The 11,252-nt window shown below is 36.6% G+C and overlaps 1 pseudogene; it reads left to right on the forward strand.

Moving 5' to 3' along the window:
• The first annotated feature begins 2,407 nt into the window (after window positions 1-2,407).
• LOC113276380 lies at window positions 2,408-6,596 on the forward strand (annotated as a pseudogene).
• Window positions 6,597-11,252: the final 4,656 nt, after the last annotated feature.

Below are 11,252 nucleotides of genomic sequence, written 5' to 3' on the forward strand. Positions count from 1 at the left end.
GGCTCACGATTCAAGTTGTTACCAATGCTAGGGTGAATTAGAGTGATTGAGATAAAAAAAAAAAAAAAAAAAAAGAGACCAGACCATCAGACCAACTGGAATAAATTCAATAAAGTCGACCACTGGAACCCTTGTATATGCCAGTTGTGTTGACCTAGAGTTAGGATTATCAATCACTGGTTCCCTTGTATATGCCAGTGTGTTGATATTAGTCAGACTAGTATCTCAGTCCATTAGGATAGGTTCATTTTGGCGGAGGCCTTCAGACAGATATGAGAAACACCGTTCACCTAGTAAACATCAAAACCATCTATTTTTTCTATATCCATCTTCTTGATCTATCCATGTGATTAGTTTTGACTCCGGATATTGATGTCCATAGTGCGACTATCTGAGTAGAGCTCTGTCACTTCATATGAATTTTAGTATGCTTGAGTGCAAACTCGTGTACAACAATTGGAATTTCGCATCAGGGTACTTCCTCCTGTAGTCAATAAGTATGCCAACCAAGGAGATTCTTTAGTGCCTTCCAAGGTTCTGTGTAGATAGCTAGGGTCTGGAGTAAAAAGGTTTTGTGGGTATACCTCTGGTAAGCCCTCCGGAGACAACACTCCGCCACTAGGGACACCTAGGGGTTTAAAGGCTTATTGCATACGCTAAATGCAATCGACGATGCCTGCGACAGTGAGTTAGGATTTTATTTCTATTTTATTTTTACTCGAGGACTAGCAAATAATAGGTTTGGGGGTATTTTGATAGACACATTTTTGTGTCCGATTCGTCTCGATTCTATATATTGTTAGTGCTCATTTTTGTACTTATTATGGTGTTTTATTTATTTGTAGGTATTTTTGGAAAAATAAACTTTTGTGGCGAAATTGGCTCGAAAAGTGATGTTTGCACTCTCCGGAGGAATCACTAAATACACCCCGAAGAAATGTTGTTGGCACCCGGACGAAGTGTTAGACGCACCCAGGAAAAGTATTAAAAATACCCCAGAAAATCGCTAAAGGGACCCCTAGCAATGGATAAGGGGTACCCAAATTACTAAGGGGAACCCAACCAGCTATTCCCACCCCAACCATTGTCAGGGGGACACCATCTTTATGGTTTAAACGCACTGAATTTTGGCGGGAAAATTATTATCAACAACGAACTCCCTGAATTGGATTTGGACGTGATATTCTCGTGGATTTTCAGCAGACCAAGTTGGTTTGGGCTTGGTTTGATCATACATGCAAGGTACGTGGACTAAAATCGAAGATAAAGGGAGATATGAGAAGATTTCCTAAAACAGGTGAAAAAGGGGAGTAGTTGTTCACGGATTTTATGTTCGACTAAATTTGGTAATACGTGGGGAATGGGATAGTGAATATCTCCTTATGGATTCGAATCTATCAACAAAGGAAAGTTTGGACTAAACAGGGAGACGTGTGAAGAAAATATGAAAATTATATCCGTAACTTTTGGAAAAACAAAAGGAAGAAAATCAGAGATTTCTTGGAGACTTGATCGTGCTGTGGCATATATATATGTTGTTTGGAATTCTAAAAGGAGCTATCGAGTAGTTTGGGGCCTTTACGTAGTTTAGGGGAAGCTCTGGTACGAAGAAATCACACTGCAGAGAAAGTTGCAGCAACAGGAGGAAGAAGACGAAGCTGAAGAACATTGGACAGACGAAGACAGTCGCAGAATCTGTGGCCTTTTCTTTCAAAATTCAGTCACTTTGTAACAATTTCTGTAACAACTATTCAGAGTTCGCAACAGTTCTGTGTTAAGGTACTCTGTAACAGTGGTTCGTAACGATTATATCCGTTACAAACACGTTGTTTTATACCTTCTCTTCTTTTTAATCAACTTTTGAGCAACTAGCATGTATTTTGAGCAAGTGGTTAATATGAGGAGCTAAACCCCATTTCTGAGGCGACAGAGGAAGCTATTTTTCCAACAAAAAGTGGTATATTCTTATTTATTTATTTATCGCAATTATTTTTATGATTGTTTTGCCTTGAGTGAAAATTGTTTGAATGATTCTTGTTAAGCAATTGTTATTTCTTTTGATAGAGCATGCTTGGACCTAGTTTTTTGATGTTCTATGCTTCGGATTTACACCTGTTATTTTGAGAATCTACTTGTTGCAATAGTTTAGAATCAAATTGAACGAAAAAATTGCATGGATATAAATATTGGATTAAATCACTTTGAATTTGGAAAATAGTGGAATCTTAGTCTCAATGTTTCTTTTAGTATTGATATCATTTTTGATTGAGTTTGCTATAACTTTTAGTGAGTTTTTTATTTTAATATTAGAATTTAAGTCTAATTAATATCCTTCACAAGTCTGAGAATCGAATCACTTTTATCACTATCTACAAATCACATCAATTTATTTTCGTGGATTAAATCTGTGTGATTTTATCTTATTTTCGTGGGAAAAGAAGAAGAAATGATTTTATTTTCGTGGAAAAATATTAACTAGATTTAGTCCCAGAAGATTTCAGGACTTCTTATCCTGTTTCTCAATTCCTCTTTCAGGTAGCGCCCTTTTTTTATTTTTTTTTATTTAAATTATCTGATTTCTTCTATATTTTTGTTTTAATATAGTTTTGAATTTCCAATTTCTTCCTGATTTTTGCATACATTTTATTTATTTATTTGTTTTGATTTTGGATGTTTAAATTTTGGCAGAATGTTGAAAGATTTGAGATCTTACAAGCGAAAGAAATCTAGTGAAGAGATTGAGAATGTACCAGTAAACCCTAAAGATTCTGTAATAAATCCTAATTTTGTTGATGGAATTAGGGCTCCTTTACATACTATACCAGAACCAACACAAATTGTGTTAGAACAAGAATCTGGTTATAGTAAAAGTAAGATTGATAGAAATACTACTCCTTCTAAAAGGGGGAAGAGTTCTGGATCGGCAGTTCGTACGCCGGAAAAGCAAGGGTTTTCCCTGAGGAGTAAGTTTGGATGGGCGAGTAAGAATGGTGCTGATGATGGTGATGCAACTCATAATTTGCATCAGTTTCCAGTGTCGAGCCCTGGGAGTAGTAATGCCAATGGGGGTTTGCCCAATGTGACTCCTCGTTCTGTTAGGACAACGGGAAGGTCTACAACAAATTATTCTGAATCTAGTTCGATTTCGACCTTCAGTACACCAACAAAGAGTGTCATAAACCGACGGCTTCTGGGTTTACTGCACTTAATGGGGCCAGACCTCCAATGAGCATTGGTGCTCGCTTTGGAAACCCTGGTGCACTTTCTAAAGGAATTCCCTACTCTTCAACTTCTGTTGTAAATACGGTCCAAGTGCCTGATTTCGAGCTTAAAGAGGACCCTTCATTCTGGATGGATCACAATGTACAGGTAAAACAAGTCATTTTCTTCATCCTTTTGAAATTAATTTACTTCATTTGTTTTGGAATTACTTTTTGTGCAATTGGCTAATTTAGGGGAAGAGTAATTTTACCTGCATAAAAAGTTGGGTTAAGGCTTTAGTTAGCCTACAGATGAGTTGATGGGGGCTATGTATTCCTTTTCAGGTTTTAATACGTGTCCGTCCATTGAATAACATGGAGCGGGTACAACAAGGTTATAACCGGTGCTTAAAGCAAGAGAATGCACAAAGCATTTCTTGGGTTGGGCAACAGGAAGCTCGTTTCACATTTGATCACGTGGCATGTGAAACAACTAGCCAGGTCTATATTTACACAATACATTATACGGTTTTATTTTAGTATTTGATGTGTCCAGCCTTTTGAGGTTTGTTTGAAAACGGATTTTCTGCAGGAAATGCTTTTTAGAGTGGCAGGTCTACCAATGGTAGAGAATTGTCTGTCTGGATACAGTAGCTGTATGTTTGCATATGGCCAGGTACTTTCTACATTTGTTTTCTTGGGTTCTATTGTTACGATTGGCTAACTTTCATGTATGTTGCGACTTCCATATCTTTGGAAGACTTCTTAGGTACGAAGATTATAGCCACAACATTTTGATGATCAAGTAGATATTGTGAATAGTTTCCATTTTGCCTGTTTTGACACGTACTGTTTTAACTGGTTTTGGTATATTGTAAATTGTGCATTGATAATCTCTTCAACAGACTGGGAGCGGGAAGACACATACAATGCTTGGTGAAATTGCCGACTTGGATGTCAATCCCAGTGCAGAGCGTGGGATGACACCACGTATCTTCGAATTTTTGTTTGCAAGGATAAGAGCTGTAATTTCCGTTTCTCTAGTTAATTTCAATGTGCACCTTGTACACTTATAATTCAATTGGCTGATTGTTCTTCCATCTTCTATTTGCAGGAAGAGGAAATCCGAAGGGATGAGAAATTAACATACAATTGCAAGTGTTCCTTCTTAGAGATTTACAATGAACAGATAACGGACCTCCTAGATCCTTCATGTACTAATTTGCTAGTAAGTTATTCTTTGTGTAAGCTTAAGAGTTGAGATTTTATACAACTTAACGCCTTTAGTCTTTAATTCTTCCTTTACTCTCTTCATCTCTATTTACTTACAGCTGAGGGAGGATATGAAAACAGGCGTATGTGTTGAGAATCTAACCGAATTTGAAGTTAACACAGTGAATGACATTCTTTGCCTTCTTACTCGGGTGATGTACCTTTAATTCTTTCCGTCAGAGTCTCTCTGTGTCTCTATCTCTGGTTGTTTTACTCACATTGATGCTTCTCGGCTCTCGACAGGGTGCTGCAAATAGGAAGGTGGCAGCGACAAATATGAACGGAGAGAGCAGTCGTTCACATAGTGTCTTTACATGTGTGATTGAGAGTAGGTGGGAAAAAGACTCCACCACTAACTTACGGTTTGCGCGATTAAACCTTGTAGATCTTGCTGGTTAAGAAAGGTAATGAGCTTGATGACCGTTGCTGAATATAAAATCATACTTAGGCTTGGCAAACGTAGCTCGCACATCTCTAACATTTTTCAAACAGGCAGAAAGCATCTGGAGCTGAGGGTGAGCGACTAAAGGAAGCAGCGAGTATTAACAAATCACTATCTACGTTAGGGTACTTGCTTCTGTATAAACTTCTAGTGCAATTCTTCCCTTGATTTGCTACTTACCTTATAGTGAAGCCTCATTTCTTGTCGTTGTTTACTTGCATATGCAGTCATGTAATAATGGTTCTAGTGGATGTGGCACAAGGGAAGCAGCGACATATTCCATATAGAGATTCAAGGCTCACTTTTCTTCTCCAGGTCAAATTCTAAACGTAAAAGGTTCTAAACATGGGGCTCACTTTTCTTATCTAGGCATGGCCTTAGTTGTACTGTTAGCTATGCAGGATTCGCTGGGTGGAAACTCAAAAACTATGATAATTGCTAATGTTAGCCCTTCAATCTGGTATGTGTTCGTCCTTTCTTTTTAATATAATTTTCAACTTTGGGGTACGGTTTCTGATTGACCTTCTATACTATGTTTGTAGTTCTGCTGCCGAAACCCTAAGCACTCTCAAGTTTGCACAACGGGCTAAATTAATTCAAAACAATGTAATACTTACTTTAAGTCATCATTGCCAGTAATTATTTTTTTTCCACATCAATTATGCTTGTATGATTAACCAACATGCCTAATAGAGTATAAGGGCTCACTTCTCCTCTGTCACCTAAAAACATCTCTTTCATTTGCAAATTCAAGGCTATTGTCAACGAAGATGCATCGGGGAACGTAATGGCGTTGCACCACCAGATACACCTATTGAAGGTAATTGATATGATTCAAACTGTATTTGTTGGTTTTGGCGCATCATTGCTATTTAGGCTGTAGTTGACTGAAAATTTTGACACAGGAGGAACTTGCTGTTCTCAAGCGGCAGAATGTATCTAGGTCCCTCTCATATCGTTCGGCAATTTTTGGTGATGCCGACAGAAAAAGTTCTGATGGTCCACATGATGAAGAGACACCTGATATGGTTCTTGAAAGTGTTGACGGCTCCCAAGGGTCTGCCTCTTTGGGTATTGTGCGATTGTCTACTAAACAGGTAATGCAGCAGTGCTTTGGGTTTTATTATATGATGAATCTTGAAAAACACCCACTGATGATGGTGGCTGCAATTATCAAATGGGTTCTTCTTTAAATACCTTATTAGGATTTATCTGGTTATGATGAGAACATTGATGTGTAAGGAATTGGTGACATCAATGCATAATATTGGATGTGTAAGGAATTGGTCGACATCCAATATATTTCATTGTCAATGTATACAATTGGATGTGTAAGGAATTGGTCGACATCCAATAATACATTGTTTTGTCGAAGGAGTTAGTTCCATATACCATGAATTTTTGTTTCTGTATTTTGGATGCCATTTAGTGTTTTGGGAAAAACATGATTTGTTATTGGATGTGTAAGGAATTGGTCGACATCCAATAGACTTCATTATCAATGTATAATATGGGATGTGTAAGGAGTTGGTCGACATCCGATATATTCATTGTTTTTCCAAATCATTCCAATGATTACTTGAAAGTTAAATGTTATTCCTACTGGGCACTCTGTGTTCACCCTTTTCCACTTTCAGTTTTCAGAGACAGATCAGAGTTGCGCAGCGAAAGCCACAAGTGTTGACTCCGTTAATTAGTTAACTTCTGCTATGTTTATTATGTTGTTTATTGTATCTGTAAACCAATTGACTATTGTATATGTATCATTTGAGAGAAGTTCATGTATACATATTCTTATCGGGCTTAGTTTTGGGATAAATTTTGTAGCAGATTTCTTAATTGAATGTTTAAGTATTTGAATTAGATTCGTAGTGCCTCTTTACTTAGGTAATCTCTTGGATTAGTCAGATGCTAGCTTATGGGGCGCTACAGTAGCAATACATATATCAACCTTGATGGTTTCGGTGAAGAATAAAATCCAATCAAGCTGGAAGAATCAATTGACCCATTCTTTGGAAACTCTGTTTGTAACGTTTCAGGATCTACTATGTGCCTGGCTTCTTTCACACCACAGATGCCTAAACACTATACAAGTTTGACGTGCTCGTTTTGTTCTCAGAAGGGTCATGAACTATCAAGATGTTACAAGTACAAACATCAAGTGAGGCACGCCAACAAACTTCAATGAAGAGCAAATTGATTGGCAAGAAAGCTTAAACTTGCTCAGAAGACTGCTGAGGTATGTAGGATTTTATCTTCGACTAAGAAGTTGATTTCCAAAGACAACATAAGACCATTAGAGAAGAAGGTATGGTCAAATCTCTTTGATAGACAGAAGTCAGAGGATTCCTCTCAAGAGGAAAATGGTGGACAAATTGTTGTTCACCACAACACAAGTTAATTGTGTTGTTTGGTAAATCTTGTCTCATGTGCCTGATCAAAAGAGATAAGATTGTGCACCGCTCAGGCTTTAGGAAAAGTTTTTTTTTTCTTAGGTTTGTTTTTCCTGTATCAAATAAAGGGTTATTATCGACAATTCTACTCTTTATAGGGTTTAGAATTGGGCGTCCATAAACCTGTTTAAAGGTTGCGAACCCTACATTCCTTTTTCCTCTCTGATATCCCTTATATCTTAAGACCGCTTGATGAGATTGTGAATTCCACTCACAAAAACCAGTTGTTTATAATTATTCTCGAAGCATCATGTCTTTGGATGGAAAAGATGTCAATATAATTGTTAAGCCATCAATCAAGGAAAAATAGAAATCTCCAGTAACTCCTTCCTTGAAAAGAAAGAGGAGGAATACAAGAAAGCCAAGGGCTGTCCCTTTAACTCTCAGAAGTTTTCCGATGTTCTTGATGAGTTGAAGGAAGTAAGAAAGGAGATTAGTGAAATAAAGGCGTGCGTTTTAAGATCTTTGGCAATTCAGAAGGCCCTGGCTCGACATCATTAGCCAAGATGGTTTTCAAATTAGGGTTTGCAATCTAAGTTACCTTGGTAACAAAGCATTCAATATTCACCGTTAGATGAAAACTTGATTTAACCAAGCTAATATCTTTCAACCGTTAGATCAAAACTTAGCTTGTCATACACAAATATTTCATTTAGGTTTGAGTAACCGTACCTAAACGTGTACACTTGGTTGGTTCACAAATAGTTAACCAATGGTTAGCCATATGAGCACTTTCATATTAACCGTATTCATCTTCTTCACAACTAGTTCAAATAACTTCAAAAGAACTAGTTGAAGAGTTGTTCAATTGCTTAGGACTTTATGAATAGACACGATTGAAACAAAATCGGTTTGATTCACTTGAATCAATTCATGAACAATATAGCCATGGTTTTGCAAAGATTGCATTCCTTATTGATTTATTGTTTAAGTTCATGAACTTCCGATTTGAGAAATATAAACATCTTGGGTACGCGTACGGGTACGTGTACCATAGCTACCGGATTTGAGTTTACAAACTCAGAAGAAATTTTCGGTTCGAAAGCTTCCGTGGGTACGCGTACCTAAGGTGACTAGTTTAACAGTTTGAAAACTTCCGCTGGTACGCGTACCCAACCTGTCTCCTTCACCAATACCGTATGCACACATACGCACACATACGCACACACTTGGTTTCCGGCACGTGGATTTATACACTAATGTGAGAACACACTATATATGCTTATATCCACGATTGGTTACGTAATCTCAACTCTACATTTCAATCATCGAAACATTCTTCTGTAATGTGATAACAGTCGTTATTCACAACTATCGTCATCAAAGCTATTTTCAAGATTGAAACGTCATCATGACTTTCTTCACGGGTTAAGATGAAAAGTGGTTAAAGCGAAAGCTTACCAACACATATTTCGAGAAAAAGATAGGCGAGTAAACTCGGCTCAAAATAGAAAATGTGTATGTATGAAAACTATCATACTTATACGACTTTGTCTCAAGAATAGGAGATAGAGAGGTAGACTTTTGAGTGATAGATAAGTTCAAGTCTCCACATACCTTTTAGTCGGATGAAGTTTCACTAGTTCCTTGAGTAGTTCTTCGTCTTCGTAAGATGATCGTCGTGGAGTCTGGAGCTCAACTACACTTAATTTTCGTAGTCCGAGACTTAGCTATAAGTAGTCTAGAAATCAAGACACATATTTTTGACAACTAAACTTGACAAACATGCTTGAGATAACAACTCATGCGAATTCGACCGAGCAATGTAGATGACATGGATGAACATGAGTTATTCTTCTTTAGCATTACCATTACTCTCATAAATACCTCTAAGACATCATCGATTATTAAAACACCTTGTGTATGTGCATCATGACTAAAGTCTTAAGTTTTTAGATGAACACCCTAGTTCGAACGACATATTTTCCAAGAACTAACATTATACATGGTTCATGAATCCGAACCATAATTTATATTTTTACTATGTGATTTTAAGACAAATTTATTACATGCTTACTTGAAACCCTAACTAGAATTTCATCTAAACATAAAAAGTGTTTGCTTGAGATCTTAGCTTGAATTCTAAGTAACCTTCAGTCTTAAACATATATAAATAGCAACATTCATTCAACTGGGAAATTCAATCCCTGACACTTCTGTGTCCCAGTTGATTGCAAGAGTCATCCGTTATTAACCTAGGTTGCTTCTGAGAAATATAATTAGGCATACGACTAAAATATTTCACTTAGGAATTCGTGAATCCAGGTCCGACTATCTTTACCTTAATAGTTCGTGTATCTTGATCTTGTTCTTTTTGTTATCGAGGTTTTCGTAATCTCTTTCCGTAGTGAGATAGATAGAAATAACAAAATTATCTTCATCTCAGACTTTGTGATTCCTGAAAATAGATATCTGAAAACTATTCTTAATTGATTAATTCACGATTATTCTCGAGAGGTGGTTAAGAATCCAGGTTTTTCAGCTAATTGAGTGTAAGATTTCCGGATTTGTGAGGTTTGCTAGCTTTGTCTATTGCAAATTGATTTCTAAGCCTCGATTTTTGATCTAAATGGAAATCGAATATGCTTATTTATTAAAGGCAGATTGATACCGAAAGTCTTCACTTAGTTGAAGCAACTCTTAGGCTATAAAGAACGTCAGCTAAGGGTTGCGAGATTCAAGAGACCTAAGGAGCGGGAATGTAACTGAATTGATTAGAGGGTGAATTCGGTCTCAAATACATTTCAGTCTGATAGTAGGATAGTGTCTGTATATTCTTGATACAGTTTGGTATTCAAATTTGGACGAGGTCCCAGGGTTAATCTGCAGTTGCGGTTTACTCGTTAACAAAACTTTTGGTGTCTTATGTTTTTCCTAATACGCATTATATTGTTTATCTTTATAATAGGATTTACACAAGTAATACGTACTCAATTCTATTAGATACGTCCATAATTATAATTTATTAAGAAACTCGTTCTTGTAGAATTCGTATCTTGAAAGATAGATAACAAGTTTCATACTTGGAAGAATTCCGGTTGAATTATTTGGATACGACTAGATTGATCTTGGATATTGATTTTTGGGATCGTCAAAGTACTCTTCCTAACAATCAGGTTCATGAACACCATTCACTAAACTTTTTGATTGAGAGGAGATAAAGATATAAACTCTATACATGTTTTCAAGGATCATTGAGTTGGTCTACTTGCAATTATATTAGGATTTGTCCATACAGGTTGCCGAACAAAAAAGTTGGTGGTATACTTGGTACCCTCTTCTTTTCAATTTAGATACGACTAGATTGATCTTGGATATTGATTTTTGAGATCGCCCAAGTATTTTTCTTAACAATTAGGTTCACAGACTCTTGGGTATTAACTTTATGATTGAGAAGAGATAGAGATATAAACTCTATATACATATTGTCAAGGATCATTTAGTTGGTCTACTTGCAATTGTATTATGTTTTGTCCATACAGGTTTCCGAGGTGTACTTGGTACCTATCCTTTTCAAGAGCTATCTGCAAGGAACTACACACAAATAGCTAGTTACATTCAGAACCATAATGTGTATGAGAGGTTAAAAGAAGATCTGAAAGCGAATATTTTGGTATAGTTTCAAAGATTCGTCGGGCATTTTTTTAATTAGTTTAAACATTCAATTGTGAATTTGTTTGTAGTGTGTTATTCAATGTTATTTTTAATAAAAATATTCGACTGTCACTTAGCGGTTTTCAGTTGATTAAGCGACAAATACTCACCGCCAACGACTAGTTTTCCCGATCGGATTTTAATAAATCCCTTATATATACCTACACATCCCCATTTAAAAATCACACCTTCTACACCAATATTCTACAAAAATATTCTACTATCATTCCA

The sequence above is a fragment of the Papaver somniferum genome, chromosome 4 (assembly GCF_003573695.1).
Source record: "Papaver somniferum cultivar HN1 chromosome 4, ASM357369v1, whole genome shotgun sequence".
NCBI lineage: Eukaryota > Viridiplantae > Streptophyta > Magnoliopsida > Ranunculales > Papaveraceae > Papaver > Papaver somniferum.